Here is a 12,814-nt window from a genome sequence, read left to right as displayed (position 1 = left end):
GTGGACACCATTTAGATAAATCTAAATAAATTTAGATAAATCTAAATAAATTTAGATAAATCTAAATAGATTGAAATATTAGCTAATATTATATGATAAAACATTTTATTTATACATTCATATATGCAATAATAATTTTAAGGAATTGAATTATTAGTATGTCATATCTGATGTGTGATAATCCTAATAGTCCAAGAGCAAGAGAGGGGAAACCCCCTAACTTTTAATTATAAAAAAACCTTTCTTTCTGTGGTTGACCGTTAAAGTTTTGAAATTTGCATCGACATATTTTTTAATGTCGACTTAGTGGACAATAAAATAATAAAATTTAGATATTGCTTTAATTATATATCCTAATATCCTAATAGTTATCGAATAACGAAACGGGGAAACGTAACTTTCAAATAAGAGAACTTCTCTTTGAATCGTTGACAATTCAAGTACTTGCAACAAGATGTATTCGATGGTTCAGTTAGATGACAATAAAATTTATATAGTGCTAAAGACAGAATTTCTCAAAAAAAACAAAAAAAAAGGAAAAGATAATTTTTCATTTCGATTTGGCGTGAACTCAGGCAAAATCACTGAGTGCAAATTGATATACAATAACGGTAAGTAAAATTTCCTGGAGTCCGTAAACGATAGGAGGACAGAAAGACAGAAAAGAAAGAGGGAGGACACGGGGGCCAGCCCTGAGCAAGCCGTGGCCTATCAAAGGGTTGCGGACGAGTCGGGCTGGACCACGGTGAACTCCGCGAACAGAAAAAAGAGGAAGTCTAAACAGAAAACTAATGACCAAACGACGGAGACGACTTCTCTCAAACAGAAGACGCAAAATACTACCCCTGTGGTGGCGCTGGGCGCGCGGAGGGAGAGGCCACTAGCTTCGACATCCGCAGCGGCGACGCCTACCCACGGGAACAAACGGTCCGAACTAGACAAGAACCGGCCCAGGGCGGCTGGTCCTCGCCGGAAGGGGGGGACCAACGTTATACTGGTACGGCCAAACGACGGACGAACGTACGTGGATACCTTGCGCCGACTAAAGACGGAGATTAATCCCGAGGGCTCTAAAGTGAGTATCTCGGGATATCGAAAGACTAAGGACGGAGGACTCCTCATGCGTTTTCGCTGTAACGCAGACGCAAGACGGAAGTTCCAGGAGAAACTCCAGGTTACTCTTGGAAATGAGGGTAATGTACGAGACATGACACACGGACAGACGCTAGAGATACTAGACCTCGACTGTGTTACAGACACGAATGATGTACAGAACGCATTGAAACGAGAAACAGGACAAGATACGGACTATAAGATCCACATTTTCGGACCGAATAAACACGACGTTTGTATGGCAGTGTTCGAAGCAGACAGAAACACGGCCCACAAACTGCTCAAGAAGGGCAGAATCAAGATCGGCTGGGTCAACTGTCGGCTGAGAGAAAGATTGACGGTCCCGAGGTGCTACCGGTGCCTCGGATACGGACATAGACGAACGGACTGCACAGGACCTGACAGAGGACAGTGCTGTTGGAGGTGCGGGGGGACCGGCCATGTCGGGAGAGCCTGCCCCACCAAACAGCCGACGTGCTTCCTATGTTCCGAGGCGCGTGCAACGGAGAGGGCGCACATCCCGGGAACGGGAGCGTGCGCGGCCTACCGGGCAGCGCTGGAGGAGTGCCGGAAGCAGACACGACAATGACAGGAATCTTACAAGGAAACCTGCGTAGGTGTGAGGCAGCCCAGCTGCTTGTATCACAGCCAGCGAAGGAACGAAACGTAGACATACTGATACTGAGCGAGCAACTGTGGGACTTACGAGAGCAGAACGGTTGGTTCTCGAATACCCTCGGTACGTCGGCCATATGGGTCAAAGGCAAACCGGCTAGGAGAATACAAGCGTCTGGCAGGGGGGAAGATTACGCGTGGGTGAGGGTTGATTCCGTCACCTACGTCAGCGTATATTTGACCCCAAACTGCACGATGGCAGTGTACGAGGAAAAAGTCGGTAAGCTGGAAGACGCCCTCACAGGTCTCCCGGGTGACTTTGTCGTCGCGGGAGACATGAACGCGAGAGCGGTCGAGTGGGGTATGACAACAACGAACAAACGAGGAAGGCTGCTTCTGGAGATGGCCGCAAGACTTGATCTGGTAGTGGTCAACCAAGGGACGACAATGACCTATAGACGACCGGGCTTCGGATACTCAATACCCGATGTGACGATGACGTCAGACAGGATCTCGTCGCGGATAAGAGGATGGCGGGTGACCGAGGACTATACAGCCAGCGATCATCAGCACATCGTCTTTGAGGTGACAGATCAATCGACGAACGTACGAAACGGACAAACTAGAGACAGGACTTCAACGTATTGGAACCTACGACGACAAGATAGAGAGCTGTTTGACAAACTGCTAAGGGAGGCACCGTTACCCGCCGAGTCTGTCCCGGCAGAGCTTGGTCTACGGGAGCGTGCCGAATGGATAACGCACAAGACAATGGAACTGATAACGGAACTGTGCGACGCCACGATGACTCGACGCAAGGGCCGAACGTACAAACGAGCAATGTACTGGTGGACGGACGAGATTGGCCTCCTCCGTGGGGAATGCATTGCCTGCCGCCGGAGGATGAACCGCGCACGGAAAAAGAGCAGACCAGACGCGGACGAACTATAGACAGTGTACAAGATGGCACGTAAGAGACTGACTACTAAAATAAAGGACAGTAAAAACCGATGCGCTAGACAGTTGTGTGAAGAAGTGGAGCGGGACCCTTGGGGACTTGGCTACAAGATTGTGACCAAGAAACTGGGGGCCCTTGGCCCTTCTGAACCAAAAGACAAAGACACCATTAAAGCAATAGTAGATGGACTTTTCCCAAACCAACCAAAGACGGAAGAAATGACGAACGAACAAGAGACGACAGTGCCAGAGTTTGTCGGGGCAGAGCTCACTAAGGCTGTGTCCACGATCAAGCCTGGTAAGGCACCCGGACCAGACGGTATCCCGGGAGAGATCCTCCAGCAGATCGTGGGCGTACGTCCAGGACTCCTCCTGGATAAGTATAACGCGGTCTTACGTGCGGGCATCTTTCCCAGACGATGGAAGACTGCTAGACTGGTTCTCCTGCATAAAGGAAAAGGAGAGCCGAATAGTCCGTCTTCCTATAGGCCCCTGAGTCTTCTAGACACAGCGGGTAAACTTTACGAAGCGTTATTGAAACCAAGACTGACGAACGCGGTAACTGCAAACGGAGGACTTGCAGGAAACCAGCACGGATTCAGACGGGGCTGCTCAACTATAGGGGCGATTCGACAAGTGACCGACGCCTTTCGGCGGACGGGGCGCGTGTGCTACGGAGCGAGGCCAATAGTACTTCTCGCGACTCTTGATGTCAGGAATGCCTTCAACTCCGCTCGGTGGGGGGATATTCTGGAGGCCCTACAAACTTTCAGGGTTCCTGAATACCTGATGCGGGTGATGAGGGAGTACCTATACGACAGATGGATTCGATACGAGACGACCGACAGAACAGTGACCAGACGAATCACAGCAGGAGTCGCCCAAGGTTCAATCTTTGGACCCGACTTCTGGAACATACTCTACGACGCACTACTAAGACTACCGATGCCACCGGGGGTGGAGCTGGTTGCCTACGCCGATGATAGGGCTGTGGTGATAATAGCCCGTACCCCGGAGCTGGCGCAAATGCTTCTGAACCGCGCGATGTTACGAATCAATAGATGGATGACTGGACGCGGACTTAGCCTTGCCCTGGCCAAGACAGAACTCATTCTTCTGACGGGAAGCAGGATTAATACCCTGATTCCCATGACAGTCGGAGAGGTATCGCTGCGGACCAGTAGGGCGGTCGAGTATCTGGGGGTGACCCTAGATACGAAGATGACCTTCTGGCCGCACATACAACAGACAGCGAGGAAGGCGGCAGAGAGGACTTCCGCTCTCAGTCGTCTTATGGCAAATACATTTGGACCGAGACAATGGAAGAGACGACTACTGATGACAACGACCCACTCGATCATGCTCTACGGGGCGGAGGTGTGGGCCGACGCGTTGGGGGTCAAGAAATACTGCAAACGACTGACAAACGTACAAAGACAGGGAGCACTGAGGATAGCCTGCGCCTACAGGACAGTCTCGGCTGAGGTTGTCCTGGTGGTGGCGGGGGTTATCCCGATAAACATGCTCGCCAGAGAGCGGAAACGCGTGTACGAACGAAACAGTGACATGACCAGAACGGAAGCCGCCCAGGACGAAAGAACTAGGACGATGACGGACTGGAACAAACAATGGAGGATGAGCACGAACGGAGCATTGACTAGACGACTCATCGACGACCTGAGACCGTGGACGGAGAGGCAATTTGGGGAAGTGAATTTGTACCTGACCCAGCTTCTTACCGGCCACGGGTACTTCAGGAAATATCTGTTTGACAGAGACAAAGTTAACAGCGCCGACTGTAAATACTGTGGACACAAATGTTATGACGCAGAGCATACATTTTTCAAATGCTCACACTGGAACGACGAAAGGCAAAGACTGGAGACAACACTTGGAAACATCATGCCCAACAACATTGTGGCAAAGATGCTACAAGACAAAGACTACTGGACGGTAACGGCAACGTACGTTGAGACTATCCTACGAGGGAAAAAGGCGGACGGTTGCCTGGAAGTCGAGTGTTAGACGAGAAGAATGCGAGAGTAAATGGTATGAACAAATGGATGAATGTGAATAAACGGACGTAACGAAACGATACAGGACCCGTGGACAACGAGAGGACTTGACGCGGTTCTCCAGCGGGAAGTAATGCTTACGCGGTTCCCCGCTGGAGAATGGTGTAGGTGGACTTTACTACTCTTCCCCGGACGGTTTACCCTCCGGTTGAAGAGAAGCGGGATTTGGGCGGTCAGCTGGTCTTCGACGACCCGGAGGCTCCTTGCGGTCGATTGATAGATCGCTTGAAACATCCCGGTCTGAGAGGATCAGCGAGTCACGTCACACGGCGGGTGGGAGAGTGTAGGTGGGTAGCATCGGTGAACTGCCGTCACACTCCAACCGTTATGGTCCATGAGGATTTATCCTGTTTTTTTAACACCATAAAAAAAAAAAAAAAAAAAAAAAAACGGTAAGTGAAAATCCGGTCTACGATTACTTGGCCAGCGAGTAGAGCTAAAACGGAGTGCTAGATTGATCTGATATATTTTAAATACAGCCGTAATATTACTTAGAAAGTCTACACTCTCATGTATGCCAATGATCCATTATAATCCAGAATTAGACGAAAGACGGATGTGTCCTGGTTACCCGGGCTACGATTACTTGGCACACGAGTTGGGCTAAGACGATAGGGTAGATTAATATGATATACTTTAAATGAAGCTGAAATCTTCCTTAGACGTTCTACAGTCTCATGTATGCCAATTATCCATTATAACCCAGAATTAGACGAAAGACGCATGTGTCGTGAAAATCCGGTCTACGATTACTTGGACAACGAGTAGTGCTGAAGCGGAGGGGTAGATTGATCTGATATACCTAAAATGAAGCCGCAATCTTCCTGAGAAGGTCTACACGCTCATGTATCCCAATTATCCATTATCACCCAAATCCACACCATATTTGCAATGGTCGTGAAAATCCGGTCTACGATTACTTGGCCAGCGAGTAGAGCTAAAACGGAGTGCTAGATTGATCTGATATATTTTAAATACAGCCGTAATATTACTTAGAAAGTCTACACTCTCATGTATGCCAATGATCCATTATAATCCAGAATTAGACGAAAGACGGATGTGTCCTGGTTACCCGGGCTACGATTACTTGGCACACGAGTTGGGCTAAGACGATAGGGTAGATTAATATGATATACTTTAAATGAAGCTGAAATCTTCCTTAGACGTTCTACAGTCTCATGTATGCCAATTATCCATTATAACCCAGAATTAGACGAAAGACGCATGTGTCGTGAAAATCCGGTCTACGATTACTTGGACAACGAGTAGTGCTGAAGCGGAGGGGTAGATTGATCTGATATACCTAAAATGAAGCCGCAATCTTCCTGAGAAGGTCTACACGCTCATGTATCCCAATTATCCATTATCACCCAAATCCACACCATATTTGCTATGGTCGTGAAAATCCGGTCTACGATTACTTGGCCAGCGAGTAGAGCTAAAACGGAGTGCTAGATTGATCTGATATATTTTAAATACAGCCGTAATATTACTTAGAAAGTCTACACTCTCATGTTTGCCAATGATCCATTATAATCCAGAATTAGACGAAAGACGCATGTGTCCTGGTTACCCGGGCTACGATTACTTGGCACACGAGTTGGGCTAAGACGATAGGGTAGATTAATATGATATACTTTAAATGAAGCTGAAATCTTCCTTAGACGTTCTACAGTCTCATGTATGCCAATTATCCATTATAACCCAGAATTAGACGAAAGACGCATGTGTCGTGAAAATCCGGTCTACGATTACTTGGACAACGAGTAGTGCTGAAGCGGAAGGGTAGATTGATCTGATATACCTAAAATGAAGCCGCAATCTTCCTGAGAAGGTCTACACGCTCATGTATCCCAATTATCCATTATCACCCAAATCCACACCATATTTGCAATGGTCGTGAAAATCCGGTCTACGATTACTTGGCCAGCGAGTAGAGCTAAAACGGAGTGCTAGATTGATCTGATATATTTTAAATACAGCCGTAATATTACTTAGAAAGTCTACACTCTCATGTATGCCAATGATCCATTATAATCCAGAATTAGACGAAAGACGGATGTGTCCTGGTTACCCGGGCTACGATTACTTGGCACACGAGTTGGGCTAAGACGATAGGGTAGATTAATATGATATACTTTAAATGAAGCTGAAATCTTCCTTAGACGTTCTACAGTCTCATGTATGCCAATTATCCATTATAACCCAGAATTAGACGAAAGACGCATGTGTCGTGAAAATCCGGTCTACGATTACTTGGACAACGAGTAGTGCTGAAGCGGAGGGCTAGATTGATCTGATATACCTAAAATGAAGCCGCAATCTTCCTGAGAAGGTCTACACGCTCATGTATCCCAATTATCCATTATCACCCAAATCCACACCATATTTGCTATGGTCGTGAAAATCCGGTCTACGATTACTTGGCCAGCGAGTAGAGCTAAAACGGAGTGCTAGATTGATCTGATATATTTTAAATACAGCCGTAATATTACTTAGAAAGTCTACACTCTCATGTTTGCCAATGATCCATTATAATCCAGAATTAGACGAAAGACGCATGTGTCCTGGTTACCCGGGCTACGATTACTTGGCACACGAGTTGGGCTAAGACGATAGGGTAGATTAATATGATATACTTTAAATGAAGCTGAAATCTTCCTTAGACGTTCTACAGTCTCATGTATGCCAATTATCCATTATAACCCAGAATTAGACGAAAGACGCATGTGTCGTGAAAATCCGGTCTACGATTACTTGGACAACGAGTAGTGCTGAAGCGGAAGGGTAGATTGATCTGATATACCTAAAATGAAGCCGCAATCTTCCTGAGAAGGTCTACACGCTCATGTATCCCAATTATCCATTATCACCCAAATCCACACCATATTTGCAATGGTCGTGAAAATCCGGTCTACGATTACTTGGCCAGCGAGTAGAGCTAAAACGGTGTGCTAGATTGATCTGATATATTTTAAATACAGCCGTAATATTACTTAGAAAGTCTACACTCTCATGTATGCCAATGATCCATTATAATCCAGAATTAGACGAAAGACGCATGTGTCCTGGTTACCCGGGCTACGATTACTTGGCACACGAGTTGGGCTAAGACGATAGGGTAGATTAATATGATATACTTTAAATGAAGTTGAAATCTTCCTTAGACGTTCTACAGTCTCATGTATGCCAATTATCCATTATAACCCAGAATTAGACGAAAGCGGCATGTGTCGTAAAAATCCGGTCTACGATTACTTGGACAACGAGTAGTGCTGAAGCGGAGGGGTAGATTGATCTGATATACCTAAAATGAAGCCGCAATCTTCCTGAGAAGGTCTACACGCTAATGTATCCCAATTATCCATTATCACCCAAATCCACACCATATTTGCAATGGTCGTGAAAATCCGGTCTACGATTACTTGGCTAACGAGTAGAGCTAAAATGAAAAGGTAGAGTGATCTGATATACCTAAAATGAAGCCTCAATCTTCCTCAGAAGGTCTACACGCTCATGTATGCCAATTATCCATTATAACCCAGAATTCGACAAAAGACGCATGTGTCGTGAAAATCCGGTCTATGATTACTTTACCTACGAGTTAAGCTAAAACGAAGAAGTAGATTGATCTCATATACTTAAAATAAAGCCTCAATCTTCCTCAGAAGGTCTACATTCTCATGTATGCCAATTATCCATTATAACCTAAATCCACACCATAGTTGCAATGGTCGTGAAAATCCGGTCTACGATTACTTGGACAACGAGTAGTGCTGAAGCGGAGGGGTAGATTGATCTGATATACCTAAAATGAAGCCGCAATCTTCCTGAGAAGGTCTACACGCTCATGTATGCCAATTATCCATTATAACCCAGAATTCGACGAAAGACGCATGTGTCGTGAAAATCCGGTCTACGATTACTTGGCCAGCGAGTAGAGCTCAAACTGACAGGTAGTTTTATCTCTTATACTTCAAATAAAGCCATAATCTTCCTTAGAAAGTTTACACTCTCATGTATGCCAATTATCCATTATAACCCAAATCCACTCCATAGTTGCAAGGGTCGTGAAAATCCGGTCTACGATTACTTGGACAACAAGTAGTGCTGAAGCGGAGGGATAGATTGATCTGATATACCTAAAATGAAGCCGCAATCTTCCTGAGAAGGTCTACACGCTTATGTATTCCAATTATCCATTATCACCCAAATCCACACCATATTTGCAATGGTCGTGAAAATCCGGTCTACGATTATTTGGCCAACGAGTAGAGCTGAAACGGAGGGGTAGATTGATCTGATATATCTGAAATAAAGCCGCAATTTTCCCTAGAAGTTCTACACGTTAATGTATTCCAGTTATCCATTACAACCCAGAATTCGTCGAAAGATACATGTGTCGTGAAAATCCGGTCTACGATTACTTGGCCAGCGAGTAGAGCTAAAACGAAGGAGTAGATTGATATGATATATTTTAAATAAAGCCGCAATCTTCCTCAGAAGGTCTACACTCTCATGTACACGCTCATGTATGCCAATTATCCATTATAGCCCAGAATTCGACGAAAGTTGCATGGGTCGTGAAAATCCGGTTTGGTCACCATTACTTTAAGATGATTTTACATGTATTCCTCAGAAAGAAAATATCATTTCGTTATTATAAGAAAGTACACAGACGATACGTAGGCCTCCGCTAGACGTGAGCTGCGTAGTGTCCTGGAAATCTGGTCCTGCCATGAATAGCTCAAGATGTTATAGTATATATCCCTGACAAAGGAAATATCATTATTTTCACATAGCAAACCAACCAGACGATACACGGGCCTCACCTAGTCCCCGGAAATTTCTTGTACCCTAATCCCGTACGGTAACGAAAACTATTATTCGGATTAGATTCCGTTTTCCTGAGTTCAAAATATGATTATTGTCTCAGAGTAAAGTCTTTCTGCCATCAAATAGTCTCTGTTAGTCATAGTCAATGTTGTGTCGTGGAAATTCAGTTTGGTCACCATTAGCTTTAGATGATCTTACAGGTAGCCCTCACAAAGAAAATATCATTGTTGTTATAAGAAAGTAACCTGACGTTATATTGGCCTCGACTTCTCATGGGTGACGTTGTGTCCTGAAAATCCGGTCCGGTAGCGAAAACTATTATTCGGATTGGTTTCCGATTCCCTGATGTCAAAATATGATTATTGTTCAATAGTAAAGTTTTTCTAGGCTAGAAAACCTTTTGTGAGTCAAAGACAATCTGTCGTGTCTCGGAAATCCGGTATGTCATCATTAGCTTTAGATGATCTTGCATGTAGACTTAACGGAGAAAATATCATTTCCTCATTATATGAAAGTTGCTTGACGTTATATGGTCCTCCGCTAAACATGGGCGACGTAGTGTCGTGGAAATTTGAGGAATTTCCCAAACTAACCATACAATGGTGTCACTTTGAGGAGTTCCTTGAAATATATATATATATATATATATATATATATATATATATATATATATATATATATAAACAAAAAAAGGATAGTCTAATAAAATAGTAAAATAAATATAAAGCTGTAAACTTTTTTTCTGAAGAGTAAGAAAGTAGACGAATTAAAAAGATCTTTATATAACGGACATTTGAAAAAAATATATATGTACAACGAACAAAATCTATAAAAAGTGTTTATTAGAGTTATATTCATTTATCCTTTCATATATATATATATATATATATATATATATATATATATATATATATATATATATATACGTCGTAAGTTTGTAGGTTCTAGGACTTTTAAGCCTTGAGTATCATCATATATATTAATACTACAAAATATTCAGTTGATTATTATGGAATACAGACTTAGAGAGGATTATTCGCTGTATTATTTAGTTCAAGTAGCCCTTTTCTAGGTATCATATGGGAAAAATTCCAAACTCAGCCTAAGCTCTCAAAACTAACAATGCATAATCAGCTCACTCATTTTTCGTGAAAAACGTCCGGCATAATTATAGCAGCTAAGTCCACTCTAAGTCTGTATTCCGTAATAATCAATTGAATATTTTGCAGTATTGATATATCGATAATATTCAAGGTTTATAAATCCTAGAATCTACAAATTTACGACGTATGTAATATATAAGATTGACAAAGTGTTTGCCTTGAAGCCGTTATATCTATATACAAACCCAACCAATTCGAGTAAATGTAGAAATTTGTCTATTATATCATCATTAATATTAAAATATTATACAAAAAAAAGTGGATCATTACCTGCTTTATATTTTCGTATCGAGAAAGAAACTCTGATATGCGGTAAATCGAGAAAAATGCAAAATCGGCCAATTAACTGAAAAAAGCCGCATAATTCTATCTTTATCGCCAAAATATTGGCTTGTGAAATTTTTTTTTCAAAAAGTTATTTACACCATTTGAAAAGGCTTCAAACATAAATAATTTGATCCAATATATTAAATCTTTTAATTGATTTGCCGATCTGTCATATAAATAGTTTAAACTTTAAACTGAAATACATTACGAAGACATGAAAACCTAAGTTGGATATGCCAAGAATTCATAAATCTCATTTTACGAAACAGGTGAATTTAATTTTACACAATTTTATATAATGCGATTTATACAGAAACTTACCTTCAAAACAGTAATCTTAAGAATGTACACTACACTAGTTGATGATATTTTTATGTAATAAACAAGAGTTGCCGTCACACTTTCTTTAAAACAAATAATTTTGGAAATAACGATTTTGAAATATAAGGGAGCCAAGCCAAATGCATATAATACAGATTAAGAGTATAAGTGCAATAAAGAGTAGGGGTATATGGTCTCAGTGCGCCGCCGTAAATGTGCGCAGTAGGTCGGCCGCCGATACAGATTGCTGCTTCGAATTCAAGTCACCACTTGTTGGCCGCTGTTACAGATTGCCGCTTCGAATTTCCGACTTACTTTGTGACAATTGTTAAGCATTTATACGTACTTGTTGCCAATTAATTTCTCGTTATGAACCAAGTTGTGTACCGTTGGCTTGTACGCGTTCTTAATTATATAAATCAGTAAGTCGGCTGCCGAATTCCCGGCTAGTTGCTATTTAAGTTGAGCATTACGTACTTGCCGCCATTTCACTTCTCGCTTTGCGAACCTCGTGTACCGCATAAAAATTTTCTTCTTCTACAGCATTTCTGTAGTTATAATTAATCGCAGTGAAAACATATTTGTGATAAAAAAAGAGTGTGAAATAATTTATAGTGGATAATTGTGGCGGTGCTGGTCGCCGATACAGATTGCCGTTACGAATTTCTATGTAGTTGCTACTTGTTGAGCATTTATTTGTCGCCATTATGTAAACCTTGTGTATTGTTGGCTCGTGCGCTAATTATTTAATTGTTAGAAATTTTTTTTCTCATCCTACTGCATTTGTGCTATGCTATTATTTAATTCGTCGCGGTGAAAAATTGTAATAAAAAAGAGTGTTTAAGTTATTTCGAAGCATTTCAAATTTCTTTTAATAATTTTACTTGCAAAAATGGCAGATAGCCAAGAAAAGCAGGTAGCTTACATAAAGTATTTGGACGGTGTAAATAGAGGAATGACAGATACGATTGAGACCGACCAAATACTTGGCCATACTTTTGACGCGTCGTGTAATTTTGATAAAACTATAAAATATAAAATGAGAGATCCTACAAGAGCACGGGAAAATTCCCCAAGTATTCAAATTTTATATATGGCAGGTGAGTAAGTAATCAATTGTTTTATTATTACATTATGACTGCAACGATTACCGAAAATCGTTCGACTTGCGCAAGGTTAATAAGCAGCTGAACGAGAGGAGCCGCGATCGGTTCGCGAGAGAGAGAGGGCGCGTAGGGGCAATGACCGGGAGGGGAGAGTTCAACAGGCAGTATGACTGTGTCCCTCAGTCGGCCTGCATCGTAGTTAACCTACTTCCGTGCCTTCAACGCGTTTCTTGTGGTGGTGCTAAATCGAACAGCGTGAACTTGAGTGCGTGGGTAGCAGCAGCAATAGCAGCAACAGCAG

Source organism: Phymastichus coffea, unplaced genomic scaffold, assembly GCF_024137745.1.
Source record: "Phymastichus coffea isolate CEN01 unplaced genomic scaffold, Cenicafe_Pcof_1.1 PCOF00025, whole genome shotgun sequence".
Taxonomy (NCBI): Eukaryota; Metazoa; Arthropoda; class Insecta; order Hymenoptera; family Eulophidae; genus Phymastichus; species Phymastichus coffea.
This window is presented reverse-complemented; position numbering follows the sequence as displayed.